At 38.5% G+C, this 14,061-nt stretch overlaps 1 pseudogene; it reads right to left on the reverse strand.

Annotated features, from left to right (window-relative positions):
• Nucleotides 1-7,054: 7,054 nt before the first annotated feature.
• The window catches only part of LOC125486342, a 202,959-nt pseudogene continuing 195,952 nt past the window's right edge, over nt 7,055-14,061 (reverse strand).

The raw sequence follows: 14,061 nt of genomic DNA on the forward strand, positions 1-14,061 counted from the left end.
AGGGAGAAGCTGAATAGGCTGGGGCTATTTTCCTTGGGGCGTCAGAAGATGAGGGGTGACCTTATAGAAGTTTATAAAGTCATGAGGGGCATGGATAGGGTGAGTAGCCAAGGTCTTTTCCTCAGGGTAAGGGAATCCAAAACTAGATGGCATAGGTTTAAGGTGAGAGGACAAAGATTTAAAAGGGACCTAAGGGCCTTTTCACAGACTGAGTGGTGCATTTATGGAATGAGCTGGAGGTGTGGAGACTGGTACAATTACAACATTTAAAAGGCATCTGGATGGCTATGTGAATAGGAAGGGTTTAGATGAGTTTGAGCCAACTGCTGGCAAATGGGACTAGATTGATGTAGAATATCTGGTTAGCATGGATGAGTTGGACCAAAAGGTCTGTTTCTGTGCTGTACATCTCTATGGCTCTAAGTAGGCACTCCTTTGATTTGAAGAATTACAGAGGGTATCTAACATTCACCTGGCCACTGAAACAGGCTGGCTACAGTCCAACATCTGAAAGATCAATATCAAACCTACATTTTGCCATGAACATGCAGAATTTTCATTTTTCTTGTCCTGAAGGACATCTCAAGACCTAATTCTCGAATATTCCACAGATCACGCTGGAGCAAGACAACAACAGGTCACCTTAGCAACCACAATGGCTGCCACTCGTAAAGCTGTGAAGTAAATAATTAAATTGTACTTACATTGTACAGAATGTCTGTCCACCCTTCCATGGTGATACACTGGAAGACAGTGAGCACAGCAAATAAGATATTGTCAAAATTTGTAATTCCATAGTTGGGTCCAGTCCAGTATCCTCTACAAACAGTTCCATTTGGACAGCTCCGAGAGCCACACGGGAAATCTGTCACTGGCTCATCTAGATAGAAACAGAAGCAAACAGTTTCAGTTCATGGTCACATTTTACAGACCATTAGACATTACAACACTAAAATTATCTTTAAAGTCAAATTAACAGAATTTACTTTTCTAAGGCATGTTATATTCTGTCTGTGCCCTTGGTTATACCACCGGAGAGAGTTCCCCAGCTGAAGTGTCCCAACCTTGTTCCAATCTACTCAGGAGGAGACAGCAATGAAGGTTGAAGAGGGCTTGTTGCAACTGTTAGTTTCCCTCCCTCGCTGTCACAGCCCCCAGTTTCCAAGAAAATACAAAAAGCTGCCAACAAGTAAGAAACTGCTTGCATGATATAACACATTGGTATACCATCAGTACAACAATATAGTTTCTTTGAAAGGAACTTATTCTATAAATGGATGAAATAGGATTCATAATCCAAAGGTGAAACATTCCAGTAAACTTTACTAGTTATAAAGAAAAGTACAAAATGACCACATTTATCGATACTCATAAGATATGCTGTACAAAACTTCACACGGAGCTCACAATCTTCCTTAGACTGCAACATATACATTTATTGGGAGTGTCCAAATCAGTTTTGGGATACGTGCAGATCTCAAATCAGGCTTTAAGGGTCTTTGCCAGATATTTCAATATCTAACATACATTATCGGCAATGATGTTCCCTATCCAGTTCATCAGATTATCTCGACATTTTACTCAAAAGTTAATTTTATCCAGTGTCAAGAATTGATTGAAAATGATTATTGGATAAACATTGCCTACTCATTCTCAACTTGAAAATGATTCAACACTTCTGCAGAAGAAATTCATTTGCTTTAAGCTCAGAAAAATGAGGTAGAATATCTTGGGTTAAAACTCCAACCAAAACAAAATAATTTTGTTGCTACAACCATAGAGAAACCCATAGTTCTTACATGGTGATAGGTAGAAGGTGGCTGACTAAATTTTATGGTTAAATTATTTTTGTTTAGTAAATTATTTCTTGATAAAAATTCCAGCACCAAAACATTGGAGGCGGAATGAATGTTTTGCTGTGCTGGGAGGTTATGTGATCTTGGAGAAAGAGAAAGGGAGAGTGTGGGAGGTCAGAGTGTCTGTCAACTCATGACTTCCACAAGCTAGCAACGAGCTGGGGAGGCAATGGCCCAGTGGTTATATTGCTGGACTATTAATCCAAAGATTCAGATAATATTCTGGGGACTGGGTTCAAATCCCACCACAGCAGATGGTGAAATCTGAATTTAATTTAAAAAAAAACAGAATTAAGATTCCAAGATTCAATTCTTGGAATCAAGAGTTTAATGATGACCATGAATCCATTGTTAATTGTTGGGAAAAACCCATCTGGTTCACTAATGTCCTTTAGGGAAGCAAAATGCTGTCCTTACCTGGTCTGGCCTACATGTGACTTCAGACCCACAGCAATATGAGATAACAAGGTGTAGAGCTGGATGAACACAGCAGGCCAAGCAGCATCATAGAAGCAGGAAGGCTGACGTTTCGGACCTAGACCCTTCTCAGAAATGGAAGAGGGGAAGGGGGTTCTGAAATAAATAGGGAGAGACGGGGAGGCAGATAGAAGATGGATAGAGGAGAAGATAGGTGGAGAGGAAACAGACAGGTCAAAGAGGCGGGTATGGAGCCAGTAAAGGTGAGTGTAGGTGGGGAGGTAGGGAGGAGATAGGTCAGTCCAGGGAGGATGGACAGGTCAAGGGGGCAGGATGAGGTTAGTAGGTAGGAAATGGGGGTGCGGCTTGAGGTGGGAGGAGGGGATAGGTGGGAGGAAGAACAGGTTAGGGAGGTGGGGACGAGCTGGGCTGGTTTTGGGATGCGGTAGGGGGAGAGGAGATTTTGAAGCTCGTGAAATCCACATTGATACCATTGGGCTGCAGGGTTCCCAAGCCGAATATGAGTTGCTGTTCCTGCAACCTTCGGGTGGCATCGTTGTGGCACAGCAATGTGGTTGACTCTTAACTGCCCTCTGGGCAATTAGCGATGGGCAACCAATGCTGACTTGGCCAGTGACAACATTATCCTGTGAATGAGTAATAAAAGAAAGCAGGAAGCAAGGCCTTCATGCAATTGTGGCTGGTTTCAAATCTATAATCCGATGGAACAGTTATATCTCCCAGTTGTTGCTGCACATGTAGACATCACAAACAAATATAAGCTCCAATCAAATTGATATTACAGCCTTTTCACCATAAACATGTTAAATTTGGAGAGCCAATATCAAGTGTTGGAACAGCAGAATTCTCTTCTGGTAGCTCAGTGGTACACTGAGTGGCAAGGGAATAAAAAATGAAAACAATTCATTTTCAGGGGAAGTCGAGCAATAAGAAGAGAAAAGCAGCAGCTGCCTGTTTTTAAAGAATGAGATTTTATTTGGAAGACGAACAATGAGATAGAAAACAGGATATATCTTCATTTACATCCCAATCAAACAGTAACGGCAAATGAGCGATTAATGAATACCTTTCACAATAGCTTTAGGAATTGAATACAACAACTGGGAATAGTGAAGGTGGGCAGGGAGGGATGGTGAGGTTAAATTAGTTTAAACTCTGAGAACAGGAATGAATATTTCTGCATGTGATTAGCCCCATGCCTCTATGTTTCTGTGCAGATGACAATGCCACCTGCTACTCTGAAATGAAGTCTACATGCAGCCTATGGTATGGTACAATATTTGCTGACAGCACAGACTGTGGGGGAGGGGATGCAATATTGTGAGAACTAAAGCTTTTCAAAAGAAGCTTAAGCAAAGAAAAGGTGAATTGTGGCTGTAGTAAGTGGTGGTAGATTTTTTGAAAAGTGGATGCAAACTATTATACTTCAGAAATGGCAGAACATGCCAGATGGTAAACACCAAGTTTTCATGGCAATACTGAAGGCAGTGCTGCAAGAGGCGGAAAGGGGAGGCATCCTGTATCCAAGGAGGGAGCAGCGTGGGTCAATGGGAAGAGGTAAAGGTCCAGGCCAATACCAGGAAAGTTACTCCGAGAATGAAGGAGAAGGAAGATTACTTCCGAGAAGGAAGAAATGTAACAATCTGATGATTTATAATGAGTGCGTTCATCTTTAATGACAGTTCCTGTCACCAACAGCACCATTAGCCAAATCTATTTTGTGCATTCTCATCACCCCTTGGTAACAATCTCTTTCAATCAGTGTCAATTTATCAATTCCATACAGTTTTCCACAACTGCTTAGCACTGTTACAGGACTCTCTGCCACAAGCACACACCCTTTATACCCTGGTAGCAATTTCAACCATAACAGGTACATCACTCAAATATAACTCTAATGATACACTTTCTTGCCTCTTGATAATTAGCTAGTAACTGCAGGCAGCAAGAATAGTTGCAGATGAGGAAAGTCATGCTTACACATTGTTACAACAAAGTCTGGAAACATAGTTAAGTACCTCTTTTAACTCCTGAGGTTGTTATGACCAATTTTGAACTTTTAAGCACATTTTTGTCCCCAACTCAATATGTACTTCAACATGCATTAAAGCTACGCAGAATAAGCAAAAGAGGTTCCTTTGATTTAATTTAAATTAAGGAGTTAGATCATTGTAAATTCACCCAAGTGAGGTATAAATGTACTAAACAGCAAAAACTCCTCCAAAATTCCACAGCATAAACACATCCAGAATCATGTAAGCAACAGAACAAAGTACAGAGTAAGTGGAGGTGGAGTTGATGTGGTTTTGAAGCACAAATCTTAATACTGCTCTGGCTTCCCAACTTAGCAAATGTCGATGGCGTACTTTGTAATATTCCGTATGACATATATATATCTGTCATTGTAATCCCATTGTGCACATATGCCTCGGTCCCTGATTGAAAGAGTAAGCCATGTCTTCAGTGGAAAATCCTTGACACCTAGTAGCCAGCCCTGATTCACTAATGAGAGATCAAATACACAAATTGTGGAGGTGATACAGATGAGTGAAGGAATCATGATTGTTGTCAAGTTAACAAGCATTTTAGTACATGAAAATGGTGCCTTTCACCTGAAACATAGCAAAGTAATGTGACTGAAGTCAAAAGCACCCTGCATTATACTGAAATCTGCAATCTATGCAAACCATTGTGCTTAATTCTGGTAAAAAGCAATGAAATGAACTTTTCTCTCTGTTAGTTGTGAAATGTATCCCTGTTGCTTGTGCAGTAGTATTTTACAAGCAGTTGCTTATATCTCCAGCAGCAGCTTCAGCGGAACTAAAGGCAGAGAAGTTGAGAATCACAGTCATTTTGATAGCCACAGATGATGTTGTTCTCATTCTACTCTGAGGTTGTAATTGAAGCTGCAGCAATTTTCAGTTTTCAGGCCTCTTTTGTGAGGCAAATATATCTCAGGCATTATTTTTCGCTGAATTTGAAGAGAAAGAAAATTGTTCCTTAAAGACTGTTAGAATCATAGAATTCCTACAGCATGGAAGTAGGCCATTCGACTCATCAAGTCCACACTGACTTCCAAACAGTATCTCACCCTATCCTATCCCTGTAACCCTGCATTTCCCATGGCTAATCCACCTAGTTTGCACATCCCTGAACACTATGGGCAATTTAGCATGGACAAACCACCTAAACTGCACATCTTTGGATTGAGAGAGGAAACCGGAGCACCCAAAGGAAACCCACGCAGACCCTAGAGAATGTGCAAACTCCACACAGACAGTTGCCCAAGGGTGGAATCGAACCCAGGTCACTGTCGCTGTGAGACAGCAGTGCTAACCACTGAACGACCATGCCATGGTATCTTGATGGATATGGCTTCCCCTTCCTACTCCTCTTTCATCGAGCAGCTTGACTTGCTGTGTGACCTTTCTTCATTCTTTCACTTATTCTCAAACCCAAGCAAAAACCCTACTGTGGCATCCGTGCCTGGAAGCAACTTGTTTCAGCCCAAACTTTCAAGTAAATGGAAATGTCCATTAGTCAGTCACACCACCTGGAATATTTAAACTTAAGGCAAGGGTAGGCAAGTCCCAAACACATGAATAAAAGCAACTTGAAGAAATAATCCAGCAACTAACCGTAAGTAATTCATGACCCCTTTAAATGGGAGGAACTCATCATCCTGCATAAAATAATTTTCAGCATTGCAGGTTTTAGACAGTACTTTGAAAATAGTATGGTGTTTGGACATGGCGTCTTGGGCATCACACCAAAGTTGTATGAAAATTGATATTGTAACCTCTATGCCCCTGCCAGCTGCACACACAAACCACTTCACCAAAGTGGCATCCTGCCCATTTGCTGTCAGGAGTCTGCCAGAACCTCTATAGTCTCATTGTCAAGTTTAAGTCAATGAAATGCCTAAAAACTGGTGCTAAATTTTCTGTTGCTGATGGCCAGGCTGCGAAGGGCAAAACAAAAGCCTAAGTATAATACACTTCCAAGCATTTATTTATGTCGATACAAACATGCACATCCAAATCCAATCATAGTTTCAATCTCGTACTATATATAGGAGCACAGTTGAATTTCTGGTTAATATTCACTATGTGAATATAATGTAACACTCAATTTCTATATAATTAATACTACACAGTCCAGTCTAGCCCCTAAATTGCACCATCCAATTTAAAAAGCAGATGCTTGGAGTACATAGGCAATTTTCCTATTCTGTTTCAGAATGGTCAGTTCGCAACTGAAACAGTTGCCAGATTTTGTGCATAATTTGCTGGTTAATTTTCAGTGGAAAATGAATGTTTTTAATCTTGTGGTATGTAGAGACGTAATATTCTGTGCAACATTATTGCAAGAACATTTAAGTGTCTGTACACCTCATTCAGCTAAAGACAAGAAATATGGAGTTAAGGATAATTGCTAACAATCACAATATTTGAAACTCAGTTAAAGATGTTTTGGCTGTTAAAAGTCTAACCTACAATAAACTCAAAACAAACATGAAAAGAGCTTTCACTCTGTGGCATTTCCTTCCATTTCAGAAACATATGCTCTCCTCTCCATATCAAACTCTGAGATGAAACTGGCCCACTCAAACTTCAACACTTGAGAGGAATGTTAACCTGAGTTCAAAACAGACCCTTCCTCATCCATTATTACATTCTGTCCTTTATGCTTGGTCCATTCTTCATCGTCTCCTATCCTTTCTTTTATCTTCCTTCTATATCACCATAGCATCCTTTTCCTCACTGCTTCCAGTGAAGATCCAGGCCTTGGTCCAGAACCATGCACCAATGATTGTTGTTTGGTGAAACAATACTTGAGTATTGCTGAAAAAAGAAAAAAATTGTTGAAGCCTTTTTGTCTTGCACTCATTACAACAATTCACAAGAATCCCAATTTAAGGGGAAATTTAGTATTTACACTGTGTAAGACCCAGGACAGTAATACATCTTTTCTGATATCAATGGTTGGTCTTTTTCCTCCATTTTCATCAATTTCCCTGTCCTTCTTCCTCCTCTCCTTCCCCTTTCTTCATATTCACCTCCCCATTATACGCTTCATTCTTTCTTCTCTCCACTCTTCCTCTATCCCTGGCCCAGTCATCTTATTTCTATCCTCCCTTCTCCAACCTGTAACCAGCTGTTTTACCACTTTCTAATCTTCTTGACCCCAAGACCACAAACTTGATCTCACCTCGCCATGTTTCATGTCAAGAGAGTTTGTTTAGGATTACAAAAAATGTTCTTGCACACTTTTATGCAATCAATATTTATCTAGCATCACATGTTTTAACCTATTTAGCCTGAAATGATGTAATTTGTGTTGTTAAAACATGGACTTCATTTAGAAAAAGTTTATAAAGGAACACTATTTAGGAAGCAAAATACTGCAGATGCTGGCAATCTGAAGTAAAAACAGGAGATGGTGAAAATACTTAGCAGACTGAGGAACAGAGTTAATGCTTGACTTCAAGCATGATCAACCCAAAATATTAATTCTGTTTTCTCTCCCCCACAGCTGCTGCCTGACCTTTTTAACAATGCTCTAGTTGCTAATACAATGGCAATCAACCTTTCTGGCTCTGAATAGAAACAAGTTAAACTAAATCTCATTCTTGTGCATAGACAATATTTGGAGAGTTTAAAATGCTGAATGTGTCAATTGATCATTGTTTTTTGTATCTTCTGCCCATCTCGAGTAATGCACTTTTTTTTCTCTTTAGTTGTTCTTCATTGAATCATGCAGTACAGAAGAGGCCATTTGGTCCATGAAGACTGTACTGCCACTTAATCTTTATCCTTCTTTATCTTCAACTCAAGTTCACGTATTGCCTACATCCTCTCTTTCTTTTTTAATCCTTAAAAGCTGCTAGGTCAACAGGAACAATGAAACTGTAATGTTCATACAGTCATATTTTTCACCAAGAATTGATTACTCTGGTAACAGAAGTAACTTATTACAAATTTCTGTTCTTGGAAATGCAAGATACAGTTCAGAAAGATATGACATCGTAGTCCCTGATAAGAATTAGTGATATTGAGTTCCCTTTAGAACAATAAGGCCACAGTTCAAAATCTTGCAGGTCTCATCAAATTGCAGCAAAGTGCTCAGATGAATGAAATGTCATTATTTTGCCATCGTTTGCCATCCAGTTGTTGAGTGAATAAACATGACTCCTCATATTAGTTTTTTGAACCAGAGGTTAAGAAACATTTCCTTTGAGGACTCATACTTTTGTGACTGAAAAAAGCCGTAATGAATTGTACTTCAGTGCAGAGGCATAACTTGCTTTTATCTGGAATAAAATATTATTTAAAGTAATCAACTCATTTCATCCAAAAAATTGCATATGCAATTGTACTATAAGTATGAAAAAGCAACTGAATTTAAGAAACAGAGCAGTACAATTAGCAATTGCAGAAGAAAAAGATAGGCTAGTAATTTAGAAGTACAATTAATAATACAATTCTGAAACTTATATTTCATTAAGTCTGATGAAATCACACTCAAATGCCAACTGAGCCTTCTCATTCCACTCTGTCTTCAAGCATTTTTTTCCATTTGATTTAGATCTGATGACCAATCTTGTTGGCAGTTCAATCTTTCCATTAGTTATGTCAGAATATTAAATTTAATTCATTAACAAGGAAAGAGAGCATTCAATAGAGTATATAACGCAACCTGGTCGTCTTAACTTGACTTTATTGCAATTTGCAGCATGACTGAGATTTGTCTCTGCCTAGTTAATAGCCTAATGACAAAGAGAGAAATAAATAAATACTTTGTTAAGAGGTTCCATCTCACTGAAGAGGCTTTAGGCCAATCCACAGCCATCAATCTGCTCTGAAAACTCTGTTTAACAATAGGGACAAATTTGACCACAACAGCTGAGACAATCAACAACATTCTAAATAAAACAACCTGCAACATTCTAAACATAAAGTAAACTTTCTCCAATCTCCAGGAATGAATGAATTCTTTGAAAAAAAAATCCAAAATCTTTGGTCTAGATTTTTGCCAAAATCTAATCAGTTCTTCCTTGAACCATACCCTGTCTGTCTGCCAGATTTTGTCGAAATCCTTTAATTAGTTTTTCAGATTTTTTAAAAAATACAGACAAGGATGAAAACATTACCTCCATCCACCTACAGTAACAGAAATAATGATCAGAATGGCCTAATTCTCAAATACTTGGTATTCTGAACGTTTGTAACCACATTGTTAAGAAATATTTTATGAATTGCTAGACAATTAAACAGCACAGCCTGCCTTGTTTGATTTTTACCTTTCTGTTGCCACATGATGCATCAATAATGAGATTCCCTGACCTACTATTGCAATTGACCTCTATCAATTTGACTACCACAGTCTCACACATAACGTTAGTTAGGAAACCTGCAGAAGTGGGAAGATTTAATAACTAAAGATACAAATTTCTCCTAAGCCTTCTACACTTTTAGCATCAAGTCTCACATTACTCCCACACTGTATGCCAGATATTGTTCTCTGAAGTAACTGAATTAATATGCATTTGAAAGAATCAAAATTGACTACATTTTTCAGACCTTTAGATAACCTGTTTTTAAAATTGACAACACGCGCTGAAATGCATTTCCAATAGCAGTTGTGCAGAACCAACACCAGCATTACCTTTCTCAATCACCACAATCCCTACAACTCTTTTTCAATGCACACTTTCGAGCACATGACATGTCCTGATGATTTACTGCCCTGGACAACAAAAAAAAATGCATTATCTAGTCCCTTTACAAGCTTAAAAATATAAATCATATCACCTCATGGAGTAACTGAATGAACTGAGACAATTTTACCCAATGAAAGAATGTATAAATCCGTTGAAAGTTCTTGTTTCTCACGGCAATACCTGCTTGCTTCTCGCATTTCACCATTGTTAAGTTAGTACCAAAAGGTAGTTTCAGCAGAATTGGGTAACTGTGACAATCTAATCAAACAATCCTGAAAACATACAACTAAGAAGAGATGACTTCCAACTAGAACGGTGGGAGTATTGTGTGTCAGAATCGAGTCTTCCATCTTCTGAAAATGAAATGGGTAATTGGCCGATTAATTTACCAGAAGTACCATATTGTTTTGGAACATCTTATAAACAATTTCAGTTCCAGGAACACTACAATAACCTGCTTGCAAATCCATTATCTAAACTGGGGAACACATTGTACGGAAGCAAGCATTCCATCTGCCACAGTAAAACCATTCACACAGCAACTTTACCACTGAGCTTCAAGCAGAAAATGATCATTTAAAGAACACAGGCATAAGCACAATTAAAGTTATAAATGTTCCCTACAATTCTTGCTGGAAAATAGATGTGAATATTTAGTATACATTTAATTTTACTTGTGCAATATTGAAAATCAGATCTAGAACACTGTTGTGACTTTTAATTATGTTTTCTATTCTGACTGTTATAGATGTTAAAGGGTCACATGCTTACATACTTCAATCCTTTATATCTAGTATTTGCAAAGACATGTGCTTAAAAATATTATAGCATTGTAGATGCTTTTTAAATGCTTGTATTTTTAAAACAAACAGCAAGTGGCTTGCTTTTGACTAAAAAATATTATTGAGGTGGTCATCCAATGAGAAGTATACAGGAGCTGCTCCAATTCTGGATGCATCAGAGAAATATAGACTTTTTTAAAAAATTGTTATTTTGCCTTTCTGGACTGGAAATAATAAGGTAATGGCATTGCAAAATCTGATAGCATCATTCTAAAGTAGCAATATGTTTCCTTACTTGTTTCTTCACTGAAGCAGGTTTGGTGAAACTTTCCCATGTAGAATTCCAGACCAATAATGGCAAACATCACAATCGCAAAGAACAAGAGAAGCCCAATCTGAAGCAGTGGCACCATCGCCTTCATGATTGACTTCAGTACGACTTGTAAACCTGATGGAAGGAAGACAGGAATCGATAGATTTTGCTTGGGCTACAAAACCAAGACAGGTAGGCAGAGCCACAGTACAAATCAGAGTTCTGTGAATAGCAGAACAGGCTAAAAGGGATAAATGGTTTACTCCTAAGATCCTATGTCAGCTGATTTGTTGCTCAGTCAGTTCAAATTGCATTTATCCTGTTGAAAAAAATATGCTTAATTCAAAATTGCATGCTCAAGTCTTTTATTTGCAGGCACAATTAAATTGAGATACTGGCGATTGTAGAATACAGTACTGAAAAGAAAATTAATCTGTATATACGTGTCCATCAGAATGTATCAAATGCAAATAAATTCAAAATACAGAGAACATATTTGAAAATATTTTTGGATATCTCTCCAGCAAAAAAGTCCACAAAATGTAACTTGCAATTACCCTTTGAAAATTCTATTTTGAAAGTACTTTCCACAGATAATTGAAACAATAAAGATAAAATCTCATTTTAAAAGAAGTGTGGAAAACATGAAATTTAAAAATAAAATACGAACGACTCTGGTTTTAATGCTTCTGTTGAACTTTCAATTTTTACACATGTGGGAGTGAATTCCAAAACTGGAGAAACTGAATACAACCATGCTGAAAGAAATGCACTTACAATACACTTTCCTAGCACAGACTTCAGCAAGTAACCACAAAAAAAGGACTAAAAGTTCATGCTATGATGAATGCTGTTCTTCTCTAAGGAGGAAAGTATAATTAATTCTCCCCTAAATATTCTCCTTTGTACACCATGGATAAAAACAAAAGGAATGATCTCACCTTATGAGGCAAAGGGTTCTTTTATTCATGCATAAATTGAACACAGCTTTACCCTACCAAATGTAGATCCATTCTGTGATATAGATCTGAGCAACAATAACTAACAGACATATCACTGTACTTGGCTGGAACTTGAATCTACACAAATTCTTATCACCACTTTTTTAAGGTACAAACTGCTTCAAAATAAAGCCTTATTCATTTTCTACATTTAACATTTTAGCCACTGTCTTTTTTTTGCTTTTTTCATTGTAACTAGCATATCAGGAGGGGATTGATCTGACGCTCTGTGAAGCACTGGAGTATATCATGCGAAGCTCCTTATTCAGGCTAGACTATCTTCAACCATATTTGACTTTAGAGTGTTCATTTATTCAAAACACTGTGACTGATTATTTCGGATTAACGATGATTCATATGCCTTGAATTTGAAAAACTGCAATAGAGCAGACAGGGTTCTCATAGCTCCTGCAGTGAATTATTTTACCTGGATGAAGTCAGCCTGCAAGTTCGGAGATGGCATTGAACTCCACTAACTATATGATGTATCTCCTGTTTTCATAAAGTCTGAATGTACAAAATCAATTGAATAATGATGGGGGTGCCCTTGGCAGTTACAAGTGCTCTCTGATCTGGCCTTTCAACAGAGACAGGCATGAATGGTTATAGTTGAAGCCTCTCTCTGACTTGTACCAGCTGCAAAGCCCATTCCATAACCATACATGGGTCCCAATCATCAGTCGCACAGCATTCTTGATATCACTGCATTAGGGGAGATGAGTGCCTAGCGTTATCATTGCTAGTCTATTAATTCAGAGACCCCAGTAATGATCTTGGGACCTGGATTCGAATCCTACCATGATTTGAATCCAATTTGAAAATAAAATCTGGAGTTGAGTGTCTAATGATCACAATGAAACTATTAGAGACAAATAAACTGCAGATGCTGGAATCCAAGGTAGACAAACAGGAGGCTGGAAAAACACAGCAAGCCAGGCAACATCTGGAGGAAAGGAGTAGTCAATGTTTCTTCTGAAGAAGGGTAATACCCGAAACGTTGACTGCTCCTTTCCTCCAGATGCTGCCTGGCCTGCTTTGTTCTTCCAGCATCCTGTTTGTCTACCATGAAACTGTTGTCAATCGTCAGAAAAATTCATCTGGTTCACTAATCTCCTTTAGGGGAGGAATCTGCCATCCTTACCAGTTCTGGCCTACATATGACTCCAGACCTACAGCAGTGCGGTTGACTCTAAACTACCCTCTGGATAATTAGGAATGCACAATAAATGCTAACCAAGCCAGTGATGCCTGCATCCCATAAATGATTTTTTTTTTTAATTACCGCAATGCCTGTGCAGTCCAATTCCCTCAACTCACAGCCACTTTAAACTGAAATTCCACATGGTCTCATTATTTCCAGTTATCACAGAGTCACTATGTATTCCCTTGTATTGCTCTGTATCCATAATTTCCTTCTCTCTCCATCCCATCAACACCCTGCTTGCTAACCTGGTTTTCTTTTAAGCAGTGCCTCAACTTTAATATTCTCAGTCTCAATTTCAATTCCCTCTGTAGCCTGACACTCTCTCTATTTCTGCATCCTCCTCCATCTCCACAATCCTATGACAATATGTATACATCCAATTCTGACCTCTTGAAAATTCCCAGTTTAAATTGCTGCATTTTTAGTGGCTATGTCTTCCCTTGCTTTGGTCTGAAGCTCTAGACTGTACTCCTGGAACCTCTCTTTCTCTCCTCTTTGAGGACATTCCTTAAAACCTTCATCTTTGACCAAGTTTTCGGTCAATTGTCCCACTAACTCATGTGGCTTGGTCTTAATTTTATTCAGTAAAGCTCCTTTGAAGCATGTTGGGCAATTTCAAAGCTACTATACAAATGTAATAACAAGGTGTAGAGCTGGATGAACACAGCAGGCCAAGCAGCATCAGAGGAGCAGGAAGGCTGACGTTTCGGGCCTAGACCCTTCTTCAGAAATTTTCTGAAGAAG

Source organism: Rhincodon typus, chromosome 28, assembly GCF_021869965.1.
Source record: "Rhincodon typus isolate 14 chromosome 28, sRhiTyp1.1, whole genome shotgun sequence".
In the NCBI taxonomy this organism is placed as follows: Eukaryota; Metazoa; Chordata; class Chondrichthyes; order Orectolobiformes; family Rhincodontidae; genus Rhincodon; species Rhincodon typus.